At 41.1% G+C, this 25,965-nt stretch overlaps 1 long non-coding RNA gene across 2 annotated transcripts; it reads left to right on the top strand.

Moving 5' to 3' along the window:
• The first annotated feature begins 749 nt into the window (after positions 1 to 749).
• On the top strand, positions 750 to 24,159 carry LOC121064860. 2 transcript variants are annotated; one of them, XR_005816734.1, is made up of 10 exons: positions 750 to 891; positions 1,315 to 1,417; positions 9,437 to 9,540; positions 10,359 to 10,413; positions 10,731 to 11,202; positions 18,312 to 18,428; positions 20,547 to 20,777; positions 21,657 to 21,740; positions 22,030 to 22,118; positions 23,602 to 24,159. It is a non-coding gene; the product is annotated as an uncharacterized LOC121064860 (long non-coding RNA). The 2 variants fall into 2 exon arrangements; XR_005816735.1 differs by lacking the exon at positions 750 to 891 and adding an exon at positions 1,118 to 1,210.
• The last annotated feature ends 1,806 nt before the right edge of the window (positions 24,160 to 25,965 follow it).

The raw sequence follows: 25,965 nt of genomic DNA, 5'->3' as shown, positions 1-25,965 counted from the left end.
AAGCTTACTCAGGCAAAGCTATTAATTTAGCTGAGAGAAAGTACTATTCCAAATGAGTGAAAGTGTCAAGAAATGTCTTGGAGCATGTCAGATTTATGGACTTGAAATGCAAAAAAAAAAAAAAAAAAAAAAAAAAAAGAACTGAAATGCAGTTAAATTCTTTCTAAGATTGCTGGTAGAGCAAGTACTCTGTTATATATTGGATCACCCATGTGCTGTCTGTGGTTAGTGCTAACAGCCTGTATAAGAGGCTCTGGAAAGTTAATTGAGGTTTGTGGACCAGGAGATGGGAATGATTGGGTTGGATTAAAGTGTCATATGCGAACGATCTTCTGGACACAGATATTCTTATGGCTGCACCTGATTTTTGTGAATGCTCCTGATGCAGCAGGAAGAACGATGAGTAACATATGTCTTGTGTAAGCTGTAACAGAGACACAAAGAGGAAAAATGTGTAGGACAAATGCACTATTCTGAGTCATGTTTAAAAGCAAAGGGATAGAAAATTGGCAAGGTCTGGCCCAGGAATTGGCATGAAAGTCTTGAACAATCCCCACAAGCCGCCTTCTGAGGAAACATGTCAGAAAGAAAAAGGGGAGGGAAGGTTTACTGTGTCAGAGGGGTAATAAAATTGGGAGAAAGTTGCCACATGTATCATGTTCCCTGGGAAACTTGTGTACTACAATGCCTAAAGTCCATAAATACTTATGACACAGTGAACTAGAGCAGCACCAGCTAGGAGTTAAGCTGTGGGTCCTAAATGCTTCATATGTCAAAGACAAAGGCAATGTGTTGTTTCCTGATGGATGCATTACTTCAGAGGGAGAGTGTCCTGGACCTTGGAGCTGGTAATGGTATCTCCAGAGAGGCTCCTCTCTGGCATAGCTGGAGGTAAGTCCGCATCTGCATCTGCTCTGAAGAGTGCATTTACTACACATCCTATAGGCCCTTCATCCACTTACAGCGTCATCCCTCATGGATTAGGAGAAGGGGAGGAGAAGGCAGTGCTTAAATTTGCTTCCTTGTGAAGGATTTTTGCAGGTATGACTGCTGATATAGCCTTCCAACAGCTAAAGGGAAAATCAATAACTCTACAAAGGCCCGATGGAATCTGTAATTGTTTGGTGTGGAGGTGGCTGTACCTTGTATCCACTGTTTCAGGGAAACTGCTTTGAAATGGGGACAACAGCCCTCCAAAGGCATACACCAGGTACAAGGCACTTGGACTCAGGGCTTGTAGGATAGCCAGTCAAAGCAAGGGTGGCCCTTCATTGCCATGTAACACTGCTTTTTTAATTCCCTTATGTATCATAGGAGAGTAATGTATCAGCAGACCATATCAAAGCCTAGCACAAGGCTTTGGGCAGTGAATGGAGCTCATTAAACTCACTGTAACTGACAGCTGGATATTTCAGAGGTAAGTCTCATTATGAGCAGAAATATTTATAAAAATGCGCATTGGAACTGGTTGGTTCATTTCCTGGCACTCCAAAGGAGACTTTTGGTCCTCTTCCAAGGAGCTCTCACTGCAATCTATTTGTATGAAAGGAAGCTAACAAATCACTTGAACTAAAGCTGCGTGTAAAAATGGGGGTCTAATTGCTTCATTCTGGTGTCTCATTTATGTCAATCTTTCTGCTGTCTGGGGTACTCTTCTGCAGCCTATCTCCTCTAGTATACCAGCTATTGATGCTCTTGCACTTTATGTGCTTGTGAGCCTTACAGATTCTCTAGAAATCCAGGTGTGTTTCTTTAGATACTTTGGGAGCATCATTTTCTACTGGAGGAGTGGCTGACTGCCTCCTAGGAGCATCCTGGGAGTGGGTGTTTTGTTGCCTTGCAGTCACTCCAGTGGCGAGATGCTGCTGAGAGATGCATCTTTGCTCTTAACTCCTTGCTTTGGAGGTGAGCTCCCACTGCTCTCTGCACAGAAAGATCACCTTGGGGTCCAGACAGCTCTTTGAATGATCAGTCAGGTGGACTGACTTGTCCTGTGGCTGGAGAAGTGCTAGGGAAGGACCACAGCAGAGGACAGTCAGGAGCTTGCAGCCAGGCTGGAAAAGCAGTGCCAGCATGCCAGAGCCAACTCAGTGTAGTAGCAGCTCATCTGTACATAACTGTGTCTTCCTAGGTAGGTCTATATATACGTGCGTATGAATGGCAGTTTGACTTTTAAAATATAACTAATAATCAAAGGGAAACAATAAAAATGTTATCTTATGACTCACTGTCTCTAATCATCTCAGTGATGCCCCTAAGTGCCCTTTCAAGTCAGTGAAGAGAAAGAAATGTTTCCGGTGTGTGATTCTTCTGATCTACCACTTGGAACAAATATAAGGAAAGAGCCTTTAAGTGGTGGGTGATGACCTTCTGAAACAAGCTGCTGCAGGATAGCACGTAGTGTCTGCAAGCACAAAAAAGACGTAGATGAGCTCTCTTGAGTGTGTGCAGAGAAGAGCAATGAAGCTGGTAAAAGGACCAGAAAACAAGACTTACGAGGAACGGCTGAGGGAAATGGGTTTGTTTAGACAGGAGAAGAGGAGGTTGAAGGGAGACCTCATTGCTCTCTACAACTACTTGAAAGGAGGTTGCAGTGAGGAGAGTGTTGGTGTCTTTTCTCAGGTGACAAGTGATAGTACACAAGGAAATGGTCTCAAGTTGCACCAGGGAAGGATTAGATTGGACATTAGGAAGAATTTCTTCATGGAGAGAGTGGTCAAGTATTGTAATGAGGTGCTGAGGGAAGTGCTGGAGTCCCCATCCCTGGAGGTATTTAAGAGACAGGTTGACTGGGTGCCATGGGATGTGGTTTAGTGATGCGACTTGGTAGGTCAGGTTGGTGGTTGTACTTGATGATCATGAAGGTCTTTTCCACCCTAGATCATTCTATGATTCTGTAAAAACAGATCTTAGAGGGCATAAGCAAGGTTGTATGTGCTACTGACCCCAATCCAGTGACCCTGGACATCGGTAGGGTACAAGGGCAGTGGCCTGCATAAAGTGGCCAGGACTTTCCCTAGCAGCATCCTCTACTACTGCTACTAACAAGCAAAGCAGAGGGCTGGGAGAGTTGGACCCAGAAGAACAATTAACATACTCTTACACTGTCTCTGACCTCAGACATGGCTCTTCCATTTCCACCTGGCTCTGGACACTGCTTCCTATCTCCTAGGTCTAACCTAGTCATGGTTTCCACCTTATGTGTCACCCTGGAAATTTGGAGGCTGGAACATGAGGATGGACAGGTGAGAAAGGATGGACAGAACATTCTAAAGTAGTATAGCAGATACTGGGTATTTTTCAATCATTTATTCCCAGGATATTCTGTGAAGATACCCTGCTTGGACACATATTTAGATGTTATTTCAATCAGTTACAGCTGATTATTTTTTTTTGATTGTTGACCTAATAACTGGGAAAGTGCTTCTTACCTAGTCCTTGAATACCATATTCAGCCTTGAGTGTCTCAGCCTTGAATATTCCCTCCAAATAGTTAACAAGCACAGCTCTTATTATCAATGCTGTGTAAAGAGCAGAGCCACTTGAGCAAGGCTCTTCTTTCGTGGCCAAAACCAGAATAACTAGAGCTGAACTAAAGAGGTCTACTTGGCTGGAGTGGAAATAAATCTGAAATAACCCAGACCACAAAGAATACACATGCCAGCCACTGCTCAAAGGTGCTTCAGTACAGCTGGGTAACTCCTGCTGTTGCTGAACAGCAAATTATCCTTGAAACAGTGGGCTAAAGGGATGGTATTTAACTCACCTATCCTGAAACATTGGCAGGGTTCAGGAAGTCACCTCAGCTAGTTGCTTAGATGCCCTTTATAGCTGGTGGGAGAAATAGGTACTTCTAGGGTGTGATTCATCGAAGGTACTTCATATTTTTATACTAGTCTGAGACTTGCTGAGATGTGGATGTCCATCTCAGAGGTGTTTATGGTTTGGCCAGAGAAATCCCTGTGCCAGTGACTGAAGCCACCCATGTAGGTTGAATATGGCAAAAGTGGAGAGAGGAAAGAGGAAATGGATATTGAAAATGGCATCAAGGTTCCTTTCCATGTTTGGAAAATTTAGTTTGCAGACTTGCCATTTTCAGGCAGCATTTCCATTTCAAAATAAACTTATATAAAAATGTGTTAATAAAACCAGTGAAATAACCTTATAGTTGAACAATGTTTTATTTTGGACTGAATGGCATTTTTCATTTTGATCCAAAGCTCACTTTTCTAATTTCTTTACTCCTAATAATAATAAGAAATAATTTGGGCTGATCGACACTGAGATATTTGTGTGGGCTTAATCACTCAACCAAACAGAAGAAAAAACCACAGCCCAAATTATTATTTGCCTTCAGACATTATTTTTCCTACTGCTGTGAGAAATAGTTGTGGTTACAATGCTAACCATTTTTCTTCTGCTTTTTCTTCTCCCGTGTTGAGTACCAGAGATCACCTATAAAATCCATCTTGTACTTGATTCCTCCTTTTCACCCGACTTTGCATGTGGATGTTGTATTTGTCACACAGGAGCCTGTACTGGTGCAAGACTGTCAGAGCCAAGGGTGAATCTCTGGAGGGATTTTTAAGAGCGTTGAGATCAGCTGGTGATAGTAACTCTTCCCCAGGTTTTCTGATTCTGCCTATGACATGGAAACAGAGGTGTACTTTAGCAGAAGTCACTGGTAGATTTTGAATCTTGCTGACTTTCAACACAAAAAGCAATCTTTTGCTGACATAAGTAAAAACATATATATGCATATATCCACTTGCCAAAAATTGGTTTTGCTGATGTCTTACAAAATTAAAGAGAAGAATCCTTCCTCTAGAATTTTTAGATTAAATGCATTATACAGTGAAGAGAAGATGAGGTTTATACTGAATATTTGACAGCTAAACATTTTTAGGTGCAACTCAGAACATATTTTATGGCCAACATCTTCAGGACGGGAACACTTTTTGACATAACTTTTTAAACTTGTGTTCTCTAAAATATTTTTTTCCTACAAATTCCACTTCATGAAAAAAAAACAAAACACCTAAAATAGTGTATTTTGTATTATTGCCAAAGCCAGAAATATATTGATTTGGAAACGCTGCTTCTATGCCTTGTTAGATTTGTAGCCAAAATGTGTCATTTTCATTTTTTTTGTGAGCTGGGCTCCCCTGCTGGATTCTCTCCTTTCTCACCACTTACTGCAACATTGCAGTCCCCTAAGGATTTGCCTTCCTGCATCAGAAGAGTGAAGGGGAGGAAGGGGACCGTTGTGAGTGATGGAGGCTGCTGTGCATGCAGGAAAATGGGTTATTAAAAGAAATTATGGCCAGATTTCAGCTCAACATGGAAAAGCCTAAAGAACACTTTAGTTCTTGGTCTTAATTCCTCTGAAACATCAGACATTTTGCATTGACATAGAATAAATTTTGAGATGTGGCTCAGAGTACCTGCATTTTAAATCCAAGTCTCTTTGTGAATTAGGTGAAAATATTAATTTACCTTTTCTTAATTCAGGCCTCATGCTGAAAACTTTTTTTAATTTAGAAAGTCTTTGGGAGGGAAAGACAGTTTCCTTAACATTAATCCAACTTCTTATTCTAGGTGGAGTGTATGGAGGATCAGCTCCTTAATATCATTGCAGCTGCTCTGAAGTTTATAAATGCTCTTAGCAACCAGTATCATTTCTTCGTTGGAAATCTAGTGATATTTGTGGATAACCCAGAGAGGTTTACCAAGCACTTCAATCTCTTGCACTTTTCCAATTAAGAAAATTAAGGTGTGCTGTTCCTACGTGAATAAAATCAAGAGACCATTCAATATTTTATATACAATCCTGCCTGTTTCTGAATAGCCTGATGAATCTTATGGATGTTTTTGAGTGTATTATTCATTATCTACCAGTTCCCTTTTCAGCATTTTATTACAGTTTGACAGATTAAGCAGCTGTTTAAGTACAAGTATATATTTTCCTTGGTCTTTGTTCAGAGTTGCTTTAGCTCTTGTGAAACACTGATTTCCAGCTGGGAGCCAAAGCAGTTTGAAATGTCTGCAGTAGACAGCTAAGGATACAGTTTAATTAGCCTACTTTGATCTTTTGTATGGTGGCTGATGATTTACTACAGCTTGCAGCATGGTGAGGCAATTATATTCATGGTCATTATGACAGCATCCTTTGAGCCAGAGTTATCGTAGAAGTAAGATTAATTATAATGGGATTTTGTGGGGCCTAGAAGCCAACATAAAGTAATGTTATATCCAGAAGAGTGCAATAAAGGAGAGCTTCATAATCTAAATATTGGGTAAGACCTTGGTCCAGCTGAGGTTAATAGCAAAACTCTTTGTAACTTTAGAGAGAGGCATTTACTCATAGGGTATCTCAGAGTAACTCAGATGATTTTCTGGAAGATCTATGCTATGTCTTGGTTGACTCCACTGTCAGCCCAGGCTATGGAAACTATTCACCATTCACCATTCCCTTCAGCATTATTTTCTTTCTTCATCTAGAAGCATGGAAGGGAATTTTGGAGAATATAGTTAACTACAGTGATAGCTTTAAGGCTTTTCTTTCTTTGCTGTTTGTTTTTTATTAAAAACTTTTCTCAGGTTATTGTGCTCAGGTCCTCTGCAGCTGCTCTGTCACAACGGGTAAACATCTTTTGGGCAAATCTATGCAGCATAATGCAGGGTGGCAGTGTTATGCTTGTATCTGTTCAAAGGAGACTATTTCTGTAAATATTATGGCTTTGGTAGCAGTTGTTTTATGTCAGGAGAGCTAGTAAAACTGGGCAGTAGGCAGAGCATGGCCCCTTCCAGCTATTGCCTGCGAGAGCCTGCTCATCTGTACTTCTGCCTCTTTTCCTGGGCCTGCCCTGACACAACACTGTGTGGGGTAACTTCAATACTGCAAAACCAACTAGGTTTGTGTGACAGAAGGAGAACTGGGCGTGAGATCCTGGAGGCAAGAGCCAGCCAGCAGGCTGCTCTGCTCCTTACAGGAAGGTGACAACTCGCCTTTACCACCCAATGGAAACAAGAATACGGGACCTAGTGCAGCTCCTGGCTTTGGCTTCTGTTTCACCCAGCCACCCTACAGATTTCTCCTTTAAAGCCGGTTGCTGGTAGCAGCTGTGGTTTGCCTCCACGTGCCCTGCCAGCAGCTCTCAGCAGGAGCGATGGGCACAGGGGCTGCTCTCCTCCCTCCCTGCCTGCTTCTTGTCAGCTGTCAGCTCCCTGAGGTGAGCCCTCACCCCTTGGATGTGAATGGGAGCTGGCCTCGCAAAACACACTCTTTTCCCATGGGTTTTGTGGTTTCTCATCAGCATGCTACTCCGTCCTCTCTCTGTCACTGATAATGAATGGCTTTGGGAGATTTAAGGCCAAAGATTAAATGGCCATAAGGAGCAAAATGCTCTGACACCCTCGCGCTTTTTCCTGCCAGGCAGGGGTCCTGCTAGGCCAGCAGCGTGGGCAAGGCATGCTTTGCCACTGCTGGTGGTGGAACAGCACTACTGCAAATCTTTGGCTTCACTCATTCACAGAGCTTCATTCATAACTTGCAAAAATCTCAAAGCCTCTGCCTTTGACTGCTTTCAATTAAACGTCTGAGAGGAATCCTTTGTCTTCAGCGTCTCGGCCCACGTGAGCAATCATGGGTTAAAGCCTCCCTAGGTAGTCAGGAGCTGCTGGAGCTGCCTGAGCCAGTGACCCTCGGATAATGAGGTCGGGGGAGATTTCAGAGCCATATGCTTGTCCCTGCCCAGGTGCTGCAGGATGTGTAGACGTGTCAAGGATATGTCAAAGCTCATGGACACTTCCACAAAGCTCGGGCCTTCCCCAAGTGGCCCAGTCATGGGGCACTTCCCTTCAGCACGCCTGAGCTGGGTTCAGCCTGGCAGCACTGACGAGGCTTGCTGAAGTGTTTTTGTTTAAAATGTGAACCTTATCTGGTCAGTTTTAAATGCAAACTTTCATGGACTCTTGCTGTGGCTCTTGTCGTTTAAAACATACCATTTTATTATTAGTATCATCATTATTATTAGCACCCAATAATTACCATTGTTGTGCTTTTATTGTGGCTTCTGGTATCTTCAGATGCCTGTGGCTAACATTATCTTTTTTCCTATCAGCTGTTGATGAGGAAGAGAATTTTTACATTAGGGCTTTCTTAGTCTCTCAATACAGTTATACTGCATTGCGTTGTATGGTAACCTTCTTGTTATCTTTGGGTGTTACTTTTGTCAGACTCTCAAGTGATGTTGGGAGTCCTTGATGCACAAGGGCAGCTATTTTGAGGGTAGGAAATCCAATTTAAATCAACATTGTGATGTGGGCAGGGGTGCTTAGCGTGTTCTGCAGACATGCTGGCTGCAAGTGTCAGAGTCACCTAAACGTCTCAGTCACCTAGGGCTGCGTTTGTAAAGACAGAAATTGCCTACAGTAGACAGGATATCTAAATTTACCTCACAATGGATTTCTGCTGCTTATAACACAGCTTTGGAAATCAGGCCCACAGTCCTTAAGGTCTTAGAAAGTACTCAAGTCCCTAACTGCTCCTGCACCAGGGTGGGAGGAGAAGAGAGTGAGAGGGGGATTTAAGCGTTGCCCTTCTCCTGATATCTGCTATCAGCTAACTTCAGGCAGCCCTCTACACTACTAAGTGTTCAAACTTTTCAAGATGACCTCTGACATGCCTAAATATCCCCAAGCACCACAGGAACTGCTCAGGATTGGCTTTGGGCTTCAGTCAGGGCACTGGCATCAAACAGTGTGGCTTTACCCAGGATGGATGGTGGTGCCTTGTAAGTATCTGCCTGTTCTAGGCCCAGGATCTCTTACAGAAGTAATATGTAGCTGGTTTTGCAGGCCTTCCCCTTTGCAAATAGACAGCAGAGGGGCATTGGACAGGAAGAGGCTGCAGGTTTTCAGTGGCGTTAGCAGGAATTTTGCCAGGGTCTCACCTGGGGCAGAGAATGAGCTATCATGATCTCCATAAATGCCCTCTGAATCATCCCTCCACTTCTGCCCCACTCCAATGACACCTCTCATTTTCAGGTCAACCACTCTCTGGAGATAATATGGTCCTCAGCATTCTCCACACACTTTTTGAAACCCAAGGATCTTCCCCCACTACTCTGCCTCTTTTGCAATTGGTGACTTTTGCAAGAGTCTTGCAGATCCCTATCTTCTGAGCCTGACTGCCAAATATCTGTTGGAGACTGAAACTCTCATGCAGGTCCCAGTGAGGGAACGTGGTCTTGCAATATAATGATAATAATTATTCTTTAAATTAGGCTTTGCAATCTGCAGTTTTGCTCATTGCTTTGCCTCTCTTGTTGGCTGAGTGCCTGAGAAAACAAAGCCAGAGATTGTCTGCAAGGCAGCACTTCATCTTATTTTAATAACCATAACTCATCGCTTTATTATTTTTTTCATTTTTCAGAGAAAAAGTCTGAAGAACCCCCTGGCATTGGCCATGTTTTATAGATCTTTTGGATTGCAGAAAGACAAATAAAAAACATTCATAGGAAGGTGTCATGAGAATGGGTAACTATTACATGCCTGCAAGGTGACAAATTCTGGCTACTGTGTACATATGAAAGGAGTAGGAAAGGAGAGCCTGGAGACCTGTCCAAGAGCAGGAATTGGAAAGGGGCCAGGTGGCTTTGCTTGCTGCTTGGGTAGCTCTATAAAAGGAAGAAAATTGTTCCTTCTGTCCCCTCATTGATGATTTTGGGTTAGTTTGGACCTTTCATGTGCCAAATCCTGCTGGAGGGGCACACTGCAGATGTGGGAAGGATGGGGAGAAAGGTTCTCTGTAAGAGTCTCCCAGTCAGGCATATCTGGTGTTGTGGGGTGAATGCACCATCCATTAGGACAGCGCTGCTTGTAGCTTATTTTATGGGGTTCAGTGTGCAAGTGGGACTACCTATCATCTGAACATTTTAGGCACCTGAAGGCAGTAGGCTCTCCATTTCTCTTCACACAGGGTTACTGGGATGACTGGACCAAAGCAGCCTTTTGTGTACAGCTTCCCAAAACTCCCTCACACCAGCCTCATGCTTCAGAAAATTTCCTGAATCACCTAAATCTTTGTAGGTCCAGCATGCAGTCACCCTTCTGTCAAATTCTTGCATCTTCTTCTTCCACCTACCATTTGGGAGCTACTTACAAACTATCAGATTATCCCAGAAGATTTTTACAGATCCTAGGTTTTTCATTTTTATTTTTTTTAAGTCATTCACTTCCAAGTTGTTAACTTGGCTTTCAAAGGGGAAGAGGCTTTGTAACTGCACCGTCTGTCTGTGTAATTCCTGAACCCATGAGCCATTTGAGCTAGATTTGATCTTCTTGCCTTTCTACAGGAAAGGAAAGGAGAGCTCAAATAATGGTCTCCTCTGCTTGGCAGTGAAGAAGCAGGTAAAGACTGGAGGGCTCCAGCAGCAAATGCTCCTTCTGCATGAAGAGGGGTTGCAGTAAAAAAGGATGTGGAGCTGAGGTTTAGGGTGGGAACACAGGCAGTAAGTTCCTTAGTGCATCAATGAATATGAATAGGTTAAATTAAGCATTTTAAGACCTTTTATACTAAAAAGAGGTGTAGAAATACCAGAAAGAATACGACGAGGCAAAGATAAAATAGGGGGAACAATTAACTCTTCTCTATTTTTTCCTTTCCTTATGTTATATTCTACCTTCTTTTCTATAATAGCATAAATATCTTCTTGTGTCTGGTACAGAGCTTCTGATTTTTCCAGGAAGATATTATAAAGCCAACATCATCTAATGACTTCTGCAGTCTGAGTCATTTCAGAGAACAACCACTTGGCAGTTCAGTTCATTTGCAGTGGAGATGCCGGGACCGTCACGATCAGTGAATGAATGCCAGCAATGTTTTGGATGGGTTCCTGCTTCCAGTTGGCATCTGGTCTCCTGTCTGTGTCTCTGCTCGATCTCTGCTGCATATGAGCAAGGCATTGAGCTGTTACTCACTTTTAAAACTGGTTCCCTTTGGCACCAGTTGTACTTCAGCTGACTCCTGCAAACAAACAAAACATTCTTCAAAGATTTGTGTAAGTTTGGAAGGAGTCTCACATTTCTCACTGCCTGCACTTTGAAAATAACAACACTGCTGTATTTCCCCTTACCTGAACACACACAGACTTTACCTCTTCTGAAGCTGACAGGGGTTTCCTACATCTGATCCCATGTGTGAGTTGCCTTTCAAACTGTTTTCCCCTGTAACTGGATAGTCTCCCAGTTCTGAAATAATCAGAAAGACTTGAATTGTTGGATTGATTTATTTCTTTGTTGGGATAGAAATGAAATGAAACAGGCACAAGCCAAGATTAAAAAAAAAAAACAGGGGATTAATATTATGCTCTGACATTTTTATTTAGGCTAATAAATAAGTAAGTATAAAAAAATGTTGAATGGCTCCCAACAGCGGTGCTTGGAGTTGATGGTTTTGACTGCTTGGTTCTTAAGGAAACGAGGCTGTTATACCTGCATGCATGAATCTGAAGACAGAGCTCTGAGCTAAGTTTCTATTTTTAAAAATCCTGGCCATACTGCTATTTTATTTCATGCATTCAAGTAAGTAGGCATATTTCAGATGGGGGGTTTGATGTCAATGTCACGAGTCTGATGCTAAGCTCCTGCTAAAATCTTGGCCTAGAATTGTTTCATTTCAGTTCTGTTCCAGCAAGGATACCAGGAAATCACCGTCGCTTTCAGAGCATCAGTTTTTTTGCTCAGTTTTCCTTATCTTCTTCTTTTAGCTGCCTGAGTGCTGTACATTTTCCTGTATTATCCTAACAGCTTTTAATCGGTATGAAAAGAACTCACTGTGGACCGTGGTACAAACTAGAAGCCTGTTCTAACCAGCTCATCCGGCAACTCTAATCTGCCTAAGTCTTTATTACCCGCTGTGATTTCTTCATGGACAGAGCTAGTGGGGTTTTGGTATAGCTAGAAAGCATCATGCCTTGGTACAAATTGAATGCATGCAGCAAAGTTTTTGAAATTCTATCAGAATTCTTTTTTTGATAGGATTCCACTAGAAAATATTTGATAGAAGAAAGCTAGAGCACTGATTCAGGAAGGCTGAGCTTATGGACCGCCACAACATTTTGCTGCACTGTGAGTTTTCCACAGAAGGTTTACAAAACCTATGTCCCAGCCAGGCAGCAGGAAGGTTGTAACATGTGACTGCCTGCTTGAAGGCAGAAACTACAGATTCTTGGTCCAGCTTTTGTTTCTCTTTTCCAATAACTCAGACAGTGGTGCACTTTCAAGGGCTAAAGAGCTATTTTAACTAGGATCACAAGCATGGCAACAAGCCATGAGGGATTCTCAAAAGTGTCAGATGGAAATATACAGATCCTGAAGGAGAATGACTGCAAGTATGTGGTGGCTTTGGGAGAGATAGGCTGCCTAGAGAGATTGTGGGTTTTCCATCCTTTAGAGATATTCAGAACTCAACTGGCAAGAGCTCTGAATCCAAGTTTAAAGTTAGCCCTGCTTTTAGCAGGGGTTTGGACTAAACGATATCCAGATGTCCTTTCTGACCTAATTTATCCTATCGATCTCTTTATTTTTGTGTGTGTGGAATTTCCTAATTTGTCTGAGTTGCAGCCCTGTCACTTTGGTCAGCAGTAAAGTGGCACCACAAACCTCCCATAGAAAGTATCAACAAATATTGCTCTATAGGATGTTCTAGATAAAAAGGAGATGTTGAAGTGGAAAGGAAAAGATTGTAAAAGTTCTTGTAAGTGGACAGTTTGGAGGATGAGAAAAGGCAACTGAATGGAGACAGAATTTTGGAGCCATCTCAGCAGTTTCTTTCCCTTGTAGGTTTTCCCTACCACATCTCTGCTGGACTTGATATACAACAGCCTTGATATACAACAGCCACAAAGTAAGTTAACCAGTGCCTTGGGTGAATGTATGAGCTCAGTGCTTTCCCTATTACATTTTCTCTGACACTGGGAAGAGAGGGACATTCCTACAGCTGGTATCTTCACTAAGCCTCCATGCAGCAAAATTTCAGGTTGGAAATTAGGAGAAATTTATTCTCAGAAAGAGCAGTCAGGCATTGGAACGGGTTGCCCAGGGAGATGGTGGAGTCACTGTCCCTGGGGGTGTTCAAGGAAAGGTTGGACGTGGTGCTTAGGGACGTGTTTTAGTGGGTGACATTGGTGGTAGGGGGATGGTTGGACCAGGTGATCTTGAACGTCTTTTCCAACCTTAATGATTCTAGGATTCTATGATTCTATGAAAATGGAACAGCTTAATGCTTCAGGTCACTAGAGCTATTCACTGCACAAACAAATAACAGTTTTATGAGCTTTTCCAGGGCAGAACAGAAAAACTGACTCTATTTGTTTGGAAATGTTGGCAGTTATACTCATCAGAATGTCAGAGTGCTTGTTGGGAGTTATTTTTTCCTTTTCACTTTTTCCTTGATATTCATAGACAATCAGATTGAAAGGGATAACAGCGCTAATCTAGATCTTTATGCTGGTGTCTCCCATTCCCTGTGCATCTTTACTTTGCTGTTTTAAGTAAACAAAAGACATGATTAAGAAACCACAGCCAGATTATGAAATCAGCATCCTGAAGAGGTGTCAAGTGAAGAGAAATGGCAGAAGGAGGAGGGGTTCTTATTTCATGTTAACTTATCCAGGGAATATTGGTAAGAATATTGCTGTGTCATTAAAAATGTGATGTAATTCTTAAAAGCTTTCATTATTTATGTATTTATTTATTACTTTGTCAGTGGCAGATATAGGAGAATTGAAAAATGAAACCACTGTTTTTAGCCAAAGTGCTCTGATAGCACTATTTGAATTAACTTTTAAATCAGGTTGCTAGGTTGAAGTTTTCATCAAAATATGGCAGCAGGTTGTGTGCTGGAGGAGGATTTCTTGCTTGTGAGAAGAGTAGTTGGTATATTATGGAAATTGTACTTCTTATATCAGTTTTGTGTTTGTATTTTGTAGTGCCAAGGTTGTTTTTTTTTTTTTTTTTTTTTGGTTTTGTTTTGCATGGAGAAATAGCCATATTTTATATTGGTTTTGTTACAGAATTAAAATGCTGCCTTATTATTGCTTTGGGTAATGTCATAGCATGGAAAAATGATGACAAAGCAGGACATAAAATCATCCAAAATACAGACTGTGCTTCCTGATAGTCTTCTGTTCATCTACACATGAAAGCAGAATATAGACGTAGAAAAGTTAAATGTTATTAAGTTCCAAGAATATAGTAAAACATAAAAGGCTACAATGAAGACTGTTCGTACTGTCCTAAATAACTCATGGACTCAAATGAAGATACAATATTCGCCAAAGTTAAAAATGAACTTCTAGTTTTGGAGCAGTTTAGTAGAATTCTGTGGATATTTAAATCTTAGAGACACCTTTGAGATTGTTTAAAACCTCAGCTTCTTAAACTATGGAGTCACATCCTTTTAAAATTCCCCAGGATTATTCATCTGGTGTGTGCAGCTCTGTATTCATAGCTGTTCACTGCAGGAGGGAAGGGTGATGTGGTGCAATGATTTAAATATCCTTCAAAGTTACAATCCCTGCAGTCTAGTATGACTGTTATTACCAGAAGTGCAGCTTTGGTGTATGATATGCAAAGTGACAAAAATGACAGTAGCTGTTGAGGAATTATGCATCTATAAATTAGATTGTTTCTCAGGGAACGATGCTAAAACAAAGTATAAGATGGAGTGAATATGAGTTCTCTATTTCTCATCATTTCACTCAGCACAGATATCTTATGAATCAAAATGAATGACCAAGGTGGTAAGGCTAATCCATACCATAAAGTAGGCTAGACTGGTTTTATGAAGTGTCTGTGAACAGTGCTAGAAAATCAAGAACTTGGAAGGTCTTTTCATGTTTCTTTTATGCAAGTATGTATGGGAGAAGTGTCAGGGGGCACAAGATGTTCATGAAAAAGATGAGTGACCAGATAATAGGACAAAATGGAAGAGGGAAAGGAAGTGAGACAGCAGAGGAAACAATACAGAAAATACTGACAACACAGAAATACAGACAATATTGGAAAAAGAAGCATCAGAGAAGGAATGTACTGGAACAAGGGTGATTAATCTGGAGCAAAGACAAATGAAGAACAAACCCTGCCTTTGGAGAGATCTTTTTGCCTTTAGGATTCTTAAATGCCAGCTATGATTAACAGTGATCTCTTAGCCTTACTCCAAATCAGTATTTCAGACTTTCAATGGGAATCAAATAGGTGAAATGGGTGGTGCTATCAAGATCTCCTGCTGATCTCCTGGACACTGAATGATCAGTGCCCAAGACCCTTTTCTAGCAGTTTATAAAAACCCTTTCCATTTGGCTATTTATAATCACAGAGTAGATTTTCAGGCCTAGTTGTATTATTTTATCTAAACTAGCCTTCCTTTTCCTTGCTAAAAAAGGGACATGTTGTCACAGAGAAGAAAGCAACAGCCGTACAACTTCATAATAACACAAGGAAGTAGGAGTTTTATGAAAATGAGAAATTTTCATTGCAAAAAAAAAAAAGTGACCTTGTCAGCAGATGCAGAGGTGTGTATGTGCCTGGAGTGAAGCTATGATATGTGGTTGCAAGTTTAAAAAGGATCCTATGGGGAGCAGTAAAAAACAAACACAGAATTGGTAATGGAAATAGGAGCAAATAACACTGCAGGGCTGTGCTGGAGAGGAGCTTAGGTGCCCTGCTTCACTATCTAAGTGGGGAGCTTTAAGCAATAGTGACTCTTTAGCAAAATTTTGCCAGGCCCCAGGGAAGGAAATAAAACACATTGCAAAGTAATGAAGACCTGTAGATGGCTCAGTTATTGCGCTGTTCTGCTACTGAGATGCATTCATTACTTTTTCCAAAAGAGGAAGTCTACCTGACTATCAAAGACACACTGTCCCTCTAACAGTGAGGTAAGGAACAGTGTAAAATGTTATTAGATTAGGGAACACTTGTGTAATTTCATTTCTCTTTCTGGGAAGAATACAGAATACAAAAGGAAGGTTGTTAGATGAACAAGGTTATGTAGTTAATAAAGACATTGACTGCAAAGGGATGATATTAATACTGAAGACACAATACTCAAGTAGTTGATACAGCTTTTACTAGCAAGATATTTAAAGCAGGATAGCATTCCTGGCTGAGTATTGAAGAAAACAAAATGTTCAGCAATATCAGAAAAAAGGATAGAATAAACCATGATTAGTTCTGAACACAGTCATTTGGTAACATAAGTTCTTGGGATAGTGTGACTGTGTTGGATCTCAAGGGTAAGAGAAGGGTATCAGAGACAGCAACAGGTATGGATAGATACCATAACAGTGTTAAGGAGATGCAGATTACTGGGGATTATGTTAATATGTGTTAAGCATTATACAATGCCTTAATTTGCCTGGTGTAGACTGGAGAACAAGTGGTCCTGATGACAGCTGGGCCCAGGTATTCCAGGGTGTGAGTGGTCACAAATTTCTTTGCTGAAGTGAGAGAATTTTGTATTCTAAGCATGAGGAAAATCTTAGAGAGAAGCTCTCCAGGTTCAGTAAGATAAATAACAGCTTCAAGAAGGAGATTAGAAGAGAGAGAGTTTTCAAGGGGAGGAAAAAGGGCTCTCAGCAGTCGTAGAGGTTAACATGTGGAGGAATGAAGTGCAAACTGTCAAATGTCAGGTTGAGATAGACCTAGCAAAAGATGTTAGAGCAAATAACAGAAGGCTCTTGAGTCATATAGGAAAAGAAATGCTACACAGTGAGAAATTTATAATGGTTAAGGATAATAAAATGTGACATCAATATCAAATTAATACTTGGATTCACGTTTCAGTAGAAGCTATAGTACTGACTCTGAGGTAGAGGCATAGCAGCCAGTGGGAAAGAAAAAAAGAGAAGTTTTAAGATAAGATTTTGAAGGAAAGTATAATTGGAGCTACTAATGAGCTAAATCTCTAATAAACTGTGGATGTGAGAAAATGCAGCATGGGTTTGTCAAAGGTGTGCATTGGCTGTGTAAATTGTTAGACTCACAGATTCATAGAGTGGTGGAGGTTGGAAGGGACCTCTGGAGGTCACCTGGTCCAAACCCTTGCTCAAGCAGGGACACCTAGAGCATGTTGCCCAGGTCCATGTTGTGGTGGCCTTTGAAGATCTCCAAAGGAGAGAGACTATAAAACCTCCCTGGGAAACTGTTTCCAGTGCTCAGTCACCTGCTCAGTACAGAAGTGCTTCCTGATGTTCAAACGGAACCTCTTGTGTTCCCGTTTGTGCCCATCGTCTCTTGTCCTGGCATTGAGCACTACTGAAAAGAGTATGTCTCTGTCTTCTTTGCACCCTCCTTTAGGTATTTATACACATTGGTAAGATCCCCTCTGAGCTTTCTTTTCTCCAGGCTGAGCAACCCCAGCTCTCTCAGCCTCTCCTCACAGGAGAGGTACTCTAGTCCTTTGATCATCTTTGTGGTCCTTCATTCATGATTCTGAGAAGATGTGCTGTAGAGGGGGACTGCTAAGGATTATTAAGAAAAGGGTCATCTTATGCAAAAAATAAAATAAAAGAAGCTAAAATAAATTGTACTGCTCAGTATAAAAAAAAAAAGAAAGCTTGGAAGCTTGGAAGAGGACATGGCATAAGTATATAAAAGAGTTGGGGAAAAAAAAAAAGCTCTGTTTAAGTTAAAGACAAGTAAATGGGAATCAATTGGATATGATGAATATCTTTGTCCTGGAAACCTTGAAAAATTTCCTAATGCCAAGATGAGTCGAACTCTGAAAAATCCTTAAAAATTTGAGTGACTTAAGATGAAGATGGAATTTTTGGAAATGGTTTATATGATATTGCTACCTGCAATATCAAAGGATTGACTTGAGGACTTACAGGTCTTTCTCAGTTGAATATCCAAACATACAAAAAGATGAGAGCATCTTTTACACGTTTAATACTTTTTATTTCTCTGAAAGCTGCAAAGACAATCATAATGATAATGAATGCAATTAATTCTTTTTTTTTCCCTATAAATTTGAGGTATTTCTGAAGCCAATGTCAACAGTTATGCCTGATTTAGCTGAAAAGTGTGTATTTAATAACAAGAACTGTGTGATACGAGAAAACAATGATGGATAATATTTCCTTTTTCCAAAAATAAAAAGCACAATATGGGGCCATGCTGCTGGTTATTATTACCAGCAATAAATCTGCACTGTTGCTTAATTATTCACTGACATTAAATGTCATCTTGTATACACCCTGCCAACATAGGATTGTTCTTCACTTTGCTTCTGTCTCTTGCAGATTCCCCTCTTCACGAGAGTATATGAATGTTACATATTTGTTGCAGTGCTGTATAGTAGCTTCTCTTCCTTGTGGAAAAAGACTATGAAATGGGGTGACAATTTTATATGTAATCTGGTAGGTTTCTATGCATTGCTCTTTTGTCTTTTTTATTTTTTTATTTTTATTTTTTTATTTTTATATACAAGAAAGGCAAAGTCACATAATCATGTACTTGGACTATAGCCCAAAGAGGGTTGTGATGGTCTAATTACATCTTCTGAGTGGTGCAAAGGGCTACTGTGGATCATAGATTTTTTTTTTTCTAGAGTTCCTGGTAGAAATTCCTTAATATACCTTCAAATTATATAGCCCTTATGACCTGAGCCATAGGTATCCTGTAAACAGAGCAAGGTACATAATGCTGTAAACAATTATCCTCTCACTCACAAAGGTTTTTCACAACCATGGTGGGATTAATCTCAACTAACTTAGAAGAGACAGACAGGTTCTAAACCTCTGGAGCTGGGTGTGACATTGAAAATGCAATTAATGCTGTCAATCATATTGTCTTTACAGTCAGTAACACACAACTGGAAAGACTCATTTTTTGATATAGTGAAACTGCATGGGGACAGTTAGGAAGAAAAAGTAGGAGCAAATAGAGAAAAAAAATTAAAAAAGGAAAAAGTTGTGCAAAAATAGAAAGAACAGCAGCTTCTGTCTCCCAGTTGCTTGAGAGGGAGAGGGAACAGAAAATAGCCATTTAGGAAGACTGGTTTCCTCAAAACCATGTTGGCTAACAGCACATGATAAAAAACAAAAACAAAAGCAAAAACAAAAACAAACTTGAATTGTCAAAAGAAGAGCCAGGTACAGTGTGATTTTCCTTGAAGGAAAAGAGATGTTGATTTGAAGAAAAAGCAGAGATTGGATGGCCAGCCAGAAGGAATGGGAGAGATCCAGGGCAGCAGTAGGAAAGGATACACAATTCCCTTGGGTGTAGGGGAAAAGTTATACAAGAAAGCATATGACAAGGAGTAAGGAATGGCAGACACAAGAGAATAGTCCCCAAAGGAAATAAAGTAGTAATGGAAATAGCAAGAATATCTATATCCATGTGCTGTTCGAAGACATAATTTGTGTGTGTGTAAGTTTATGTTCACTGGAACTGAGAATGAACAAAAACATAAGAGCTGAGATTTTGAACTTGGAATAAAAAAGAGAATGTTCAGGTATAACACACATTTTGAAATATACATTTTTCTATATTTCTTACTTTTTCAGTTTAAATTTCATCCACTAGCTTGCATGCCTTGATATTTGCAGTTTGGCAGTATGAACAGCTGTGTTTTCTCAATTCAAAAGGGAGGAGTCCACTTTGCAGAGAAGGAAAAACTATCAGCAAATCATGTCACAGGAAGCAAAAAAGGACTAAAAAAATCTCCTTTTCCCTGGCTTTTAAGTGCCCTAGACATTCCGAACACAAACTATGCAGGAAGCATAGTCAGACAGGGAAGAACAAATATATGTAGAGAATGTTCCACCTGTTAGGAATATAGAAAGTGTATAGAAGATGTGATATGTCGTGTTCCTACATGTCACTGGCAGATATGCAGTTTTAGGAAAGTACAAATCATGGGAAATCTTGTCTAAGCAAATTTGCAGAACAACATTTCAGTTGACTGAAGAACTTTCCTTCTGCTTCTGGAGAAATGTCTATGTTTTCTTCATTCGTTTTGTTTTTCACCTGAGTGTGACTAGATGTACATTTTTCAGGTTTGGATTTAGTACTCATTTTTCATGAAAGATAAATTAGAGTTAAGAGTTCCTCCTCTGTAATGGTAGAGAATAAAAATTTTTCTGGGATACCAAGATTCTTTGACATTGAGGAAAACATTGGTATACTACTCCCTCACTTAATAAAAAAAGACAGCTGTTTGCTGTTTGTAGTTCAGATTTCTTTGCTTTAGCTCAGTGGTATAAGCTTTCTTCCTGATCTTTTTGTCCTAATAATCAAACTGCTGCTCTTCAAAAGCTCCTATTGGAACAATGGACTACAGGAAATTATTTTAAATTCACACAGAACTATTTTAAATTCAGGCACTTCATTCTCTTCCCTTTTACTTCAAGTTAGGCTTTGCTGAGTCTCTCAAATACATTGTCACTTAGTTTTATCTCCCAGATGAATTTTCACTAACTTTTTTTTTTATGTCAGGAAACACTGTTTTACTTTGCACCTATTTTTTTTTCCAGATAATTTCAACACAAATTCTAAAATTGGTGTGAATGGAGAATGAATGGGAATTCCCAGGTGTGCAGCCACCTTATGGAGTCCACAGCAAGGAGAGGGGGCTCCCAGAATGGCCTCTGTTAATGGCATCTGGATTAGCAGTTCATCAGGACCCCATCACATCCACCTGCAGTTTCACAACATGCTTGGAAAATCCAGCTTGTGGAAAGGAGACCAGTGCTACACAGTCCTGGGTTGATACATTTAACAATTGTTTCTTTTGCTTTCCGCATCCGATGAGATTTTTTTTGGAGCTGTTCCAAAAATGGGGCTTTGCTGGGGTTCAGTAAGAACGACTCTGTGTTTTACAATGTGGTTTTGTTCCCCTATAAAAATTTTAAAAACTCCACACAATAAGAACCCAAAATCATGCGGCACGCAGTGTGATTTTCTGAGCTCCCTCTGGGAAGACCTTTGCATGGTTTTGCTGTGGCAACTGATAATAGTGAGCAGCCCACACTGCGAATGTTTCTGCAAGCTGTTGGCACAGCTCACAACAATAGATCTATCCGCTCACTTGTAAAATAAGCAGCACTCAGCAACATAAAACCAGGAGAAGCTTCAAGCAACGTAGGGTGATTATTCCTCCCTGTAACATATTCAGGCACAGAAGGTATTAACAGCGAAAAAAAAAAAGGTCTTTTCAAAAAAACACAGTTTTAAAAAAAGTCTTGTTTCAACACTGACCTCTCAGGATAATTTATGACCCTCACACATAGCTGGAAGGAACATTTAAGTGAGAGGCAGGTGTTTTTTTCAGGCTTGCAGGCTAAAATGAGTCCTGGCTGATGTTCAGCTATCCAGAAATATGAGCGATCCTGCTGGGTCCCTGCCACCAGGAACGGATGAGCTCACATGCGGCTGGCAGGAGCCAGGTGTCCATCAGAAACAAACACAAGGCAATTGTATGCAGAATTTGGCCAACATTACTCAGAGGAGAAGGGTGAACAATCAATCCTGGAACATCTTCTGTACTCCCTGGAGTAGATGTAATCCACTCCACTGATCACAGCTTTTCCAGGCAGCAGTGTGAGACTAAAAATCAGTCTAACCTTCACTTTATCTCACCACAGGTGGTGGTCCCCAAGTGCCTCTTGTGTGAGGTAATCGAAGGCTCTGGGAAGGCAGCTGGTGGGAGGTCATGCACTAAAACACAGGTAATACAGGTTGAAAGCTGGCTGCAAATAGCCCAGAGGCAGCAGCAACTGGATGTACTATCCTCAATCTAATGTGTTTGTAATTGCCACTTAAAGAGAAACCATGCTGATTTTCTTTCTGGTGGATCTTATCATGTCCCCTGTGCTAATTACCCACCTAGCTTCAATGCTGATAAAAACAGAAGAAAAGATTGCTATTGGAGTTCTTTTGGAGACCTAGCTCAGTTGTGATGAAGTGAAATGCAAACATTTTTTTTGGCCTTGCATAATTTCTTGCACCTTCCTGCAGGCAATTGCCCTGAATGATGCTTCCCTACACGAAACAACCGGGAGTGACCGGGCCACCTCTCGTGCAGAGCTGTGTCATGCTGGCAGCAGGTGGGGAAGGCTGTTTCCTGCGCTATATTATCAGACTTGGCACTGGATGACTGATGCCAAATTATTTCAACTAAAAAAATAAAAATGTCTTTTTTTTCATGCCAGTATCAGCCATCAAAAGGGCAGACTGCTCTTCATATTGTACTGCGTGTGCCAATAAAAACATCATCAGCTTCATGTTGTCCTTGTGGTGCCCTCCTCTTCAGTGAACAGTAGAGTGTTGTCCAAACACAAGTCAATGGTGTGAGGAAAAAGGAAAGCTGATTCAAGTGTAACAAGCTGTGATTTTTTTTTTAGTATTATTGTTTTTTTTTCTGGAGATTTCCAAATCCCTGGAAAGATTAAAATATAATTGTATGTCTACTACACAATTGCAGAAGGGTTTAAGGGAATTACAAGATTTAAGAAGCCCATGATATTTCTATGATTTTGTTCTTATCACATTGTGAAATACTTTCCCATTAGGGTGGAAATAAGATCTTCTTGTTTCCATTTCAGTACTAACTCTCGGCCAGGCTGTCAGTTCAATTGGAAGGGCAAACAAAAGCACAGCTCTGCTGCTGGGAGGTCTCTCATCTGAGAGATATCTGAGGGATTACGAGCTATGAGAGCTGATTTACAGAACAAATCAAATTATTTATCTGAAAATTTCTGTCATAATCGTTAAGTTCCCTTCTATGCTGTGAAATATCAGGTAGAACTGTAGGAATTACACATGCTGTCAATTTTGGCATCTCTTTTTAACACTCTTTTCAATTTATGTTAGAACTTTTCTTTGTACAGTTGATCTCAAATGTCAACAAAGTCTACGCTGTGAGCAGCACCGTGCTGCCATAAATCATGTGGTTATTGCACCTTGGGGATGTTAGAAGCTCAGTGCCCATGAAGACACATTTATGTTTGAAAAAAAGCACCATTTCAGCTTGCGATCTGACAGATGGATTCTGTCTCCATAGGTCTCATGTAACCACTCCATCACTTAATAGTTTATTATAACAATAATCACCATGAAAATTTCCCAACGGGAGGCTTTAATTTTTCATCTCTGAAGCCACAGCAAAGTGATTTTGGTATTCATGTCTTCTCATGAACTGTTCTCTGCATCTTTTTGCTCACAGATGGGCATGAATGAAAATGAAATGAATGAGTACTTACAGAAAAACAGGCTGTAGTACCATACCAAAGGAGGAGGAGAAAGTAAGAAGCTGTGCTTTTATGCTGTATTTAGTGAAAACTCTCATTGACTTCTGGTAGCCTGAGAAGGTGGTGCAGGATCAGGCCCTCACTGCATTTCGGTTAAACCTAGATTATTTATCCCTGGAGGAATCCTGGGGAAAATGTTTTCTTTAATTTTAATATTTCATAGCAGTGAGCTTCTACTGTTTTACGCAGACATGCTCACAGCGCTGACTAATAAAGACGGCCTGGACTGAATGTCAGTGTGCAGATCACAAGCTAACATTGGTGCCATTTCCCGTTTTAGGTGCTGTTTTACAATGAGATGAAGCCTGTGGGTCTCGTGGATGCCCGGCATGTTGCAGAGAATGCTTGGGGAGCAACAGGATTGGGCTCAGAGATGCCTCCAGGTACCTCAGGATGGTTCTGAGCCCCTCCACAGCTGCTCCCCATGAGGATCCCAGACCACATCGGCTCACTGAAGGTTCAGCAACAAACTGCAAAAAGGTGAAGGTTCCTCCCTCCCTGTTCCCCTACATCAGTGAAGTCACTTGCAGGGTCCTCAAGTCCCAATGGAAGTGGTGTTGTCCCTGTGAAATTTCTCTTTTTCATTTTGGAGATTAGCAGCCAGACCCTTCAATGAGTTTTCTTTCTGTTGCTATGGTTGTTTTAGTATTATAATCTTTAAAAGTTGATGGCCTATCAAGGCCACCTTAATGCTTCAGAGTACCTTTCCCAGCCATAGCATGGGGACAATGTACCCTCTCTTTAGTCTGTCTACAGAGAAAGAAAAATGTTCTGAATTCAGTCCTTTAGCTTTGGGAACTGATGGCTTCTATGATTAACTGCCTTTTGGGAATTTGCTTTAAGGTACCTTGTTTATGTGAGCACAATGAAGTACAAAGACACTTCCCAAAGACTCATTTGTCTTCACCTGGATGGTGGCTGTGGGAGAAGCAGTGTTGGTTCCTTGGTACTGTCCTCCACGTTTCATCTCACAGGGGTTTCTCCTGCAGTCAGTTTACACTGGAACCAGATTTGTGCCCATTTGAATGTTAAAATAGTTGGCTTCAGCAGAAGCACATTCTGACAATCTGTTTATGAACAGATTAGGAGGAGATTTTTCTCTCTTTCCCTTTGTTTCCCTTGTGTTTTGTCTGATTCATAAGTTGTCATCAAAACCCCCCACCCTACCTGCTCATGGAGTGCTCATTTCCTGAGAATTTAAAAGCCACTAAAGAACAGTCACGCACTACTATTTTATGTTTAATGCAGTAGAGACTGAAATGCATGGCTTTGCCCCCAGAAGTTTATTATCTCATTGTAAAAATGAAGTTGAGTGAACAGAGATATTCTGTTAGAGATATTGTTTAAAAATGAGGGACAAAGATTTCAGCAACTAAATCAGAAAGTTGCTTAACTGAAGTGAGACGTTGCCAGCTCCCCCCCGGAAGCCAGCTGGAAGAAAGTTCTGCTCTCTAATGGAGTGGTGGGTCTCTGACAGGGTCCTGGTGCCTCCTGCCTATGACCTCCTCCCAGAGGTTTGACTTCTGCAGGGCTGTGTATTGTGGTTTGTGCCTGATGGCTCCCAGCCAGGTTAGGCTGTTGTGTAGCATGTGGGGCCAGGAGGATTGGCTCTTCTTAGCCTCTGAGTTGCCAACTCCCTCCCCTATATAAAATGTTAAAGATGTTTCCTAGCTTTAGTCCAAGACGACCTCAGTGGATGTGTCTTAATGCAGTGACAAAAGCATCAATTTTCACCATGCTTTTATCTTCAAAATTCTTCAGTTCTGGGATTCTAGAAACTAGTGATTTTGATTAAAATGCATAGCATCATATTACTGAAAACCCTCTTTTGCTCTGGCTCTAAGAAAAGCTGCAAAGAGAATGAGGCAAAGGGAAATGAGGTCTACCTTTTTCCAGCTGGAAAATTGATTGTTAGGTAGGTTAAAGTTTGTGTGGACCACCAGGCTCAATGGGTATTAACAAATGGCTCAAAGTCCGTTTGGTGAGTAAGAAGCAAAGCAGCCCAGGGGCTGACCGTAGAAGCTCAGGGGTTCATACTGACATTGGTGCTGGTCATATTTTCAACAACGGATAAGGAGACAGAGCACAATTAGCGAACAGAGGTAGCACTAAATTAGAGGGGGGGATCGAAGTGCTAAATGGAAAAGATTCAACCCTGAAGGACTGCAAAGAATTGTGAGGATGGGCCTAACAGAAGCCTTACAAAGGTTCAACAAAGGTTCAGCGAAGAAGGCTGTGAGGTTCTGCACATGGAGCAGAATAGCCTCCTGCACCAGCAGAACCAGGGACTGGACTGGCTGAAAAGCCACCCTGCCAGGGCCCTGGGCTGTAACCGACACTAGGCTGAATAAATTTGCCAAAAATACACTTATACAACAAGCAAAACTGCTCACTGTGTTCCAGTAGAGGTAAATGTGGCTGAGATCAAGGGGAATCTTTGCCCCACTTTTTTATGTCTGGATGCCCAGTTGTGGGCTCCCCAGCTCAAGAGGGTTGTGGATGAACTGGAGAAACTCTAGCTCAAAGCACCCGAGGAACTCAGAAGCCTCGAGGAGAGGCTGGGACACATGAGAACTGGACTTCTTTGCTCTGGGGAAGAGGTGGCTTCAGGAGATCATCCAGCAGCCAAAAGCGCATGGGGAGT

The sequence above is a fragment of the Cygnus olor genome, chromosome 2, assembly GCF_009769625.2.
Source record: "Cygnus olor isolate bCygOlo1 chromosome 2, bCygOlo1.pri.v2, whole genome shotgun sequence".
NCBI classification, from domain to species: domain Eukaryota; kingdom Metazoa; phylum Chordata; class Aves; order Anseriformes; family Anatidae; genus Cygnus; species Cygnus olor.
The sequence above is the reverse complement of the archived record's forward strand: the minus strand, read 5'-3'. Positions and strand labels throughout refer to the sequence as shown.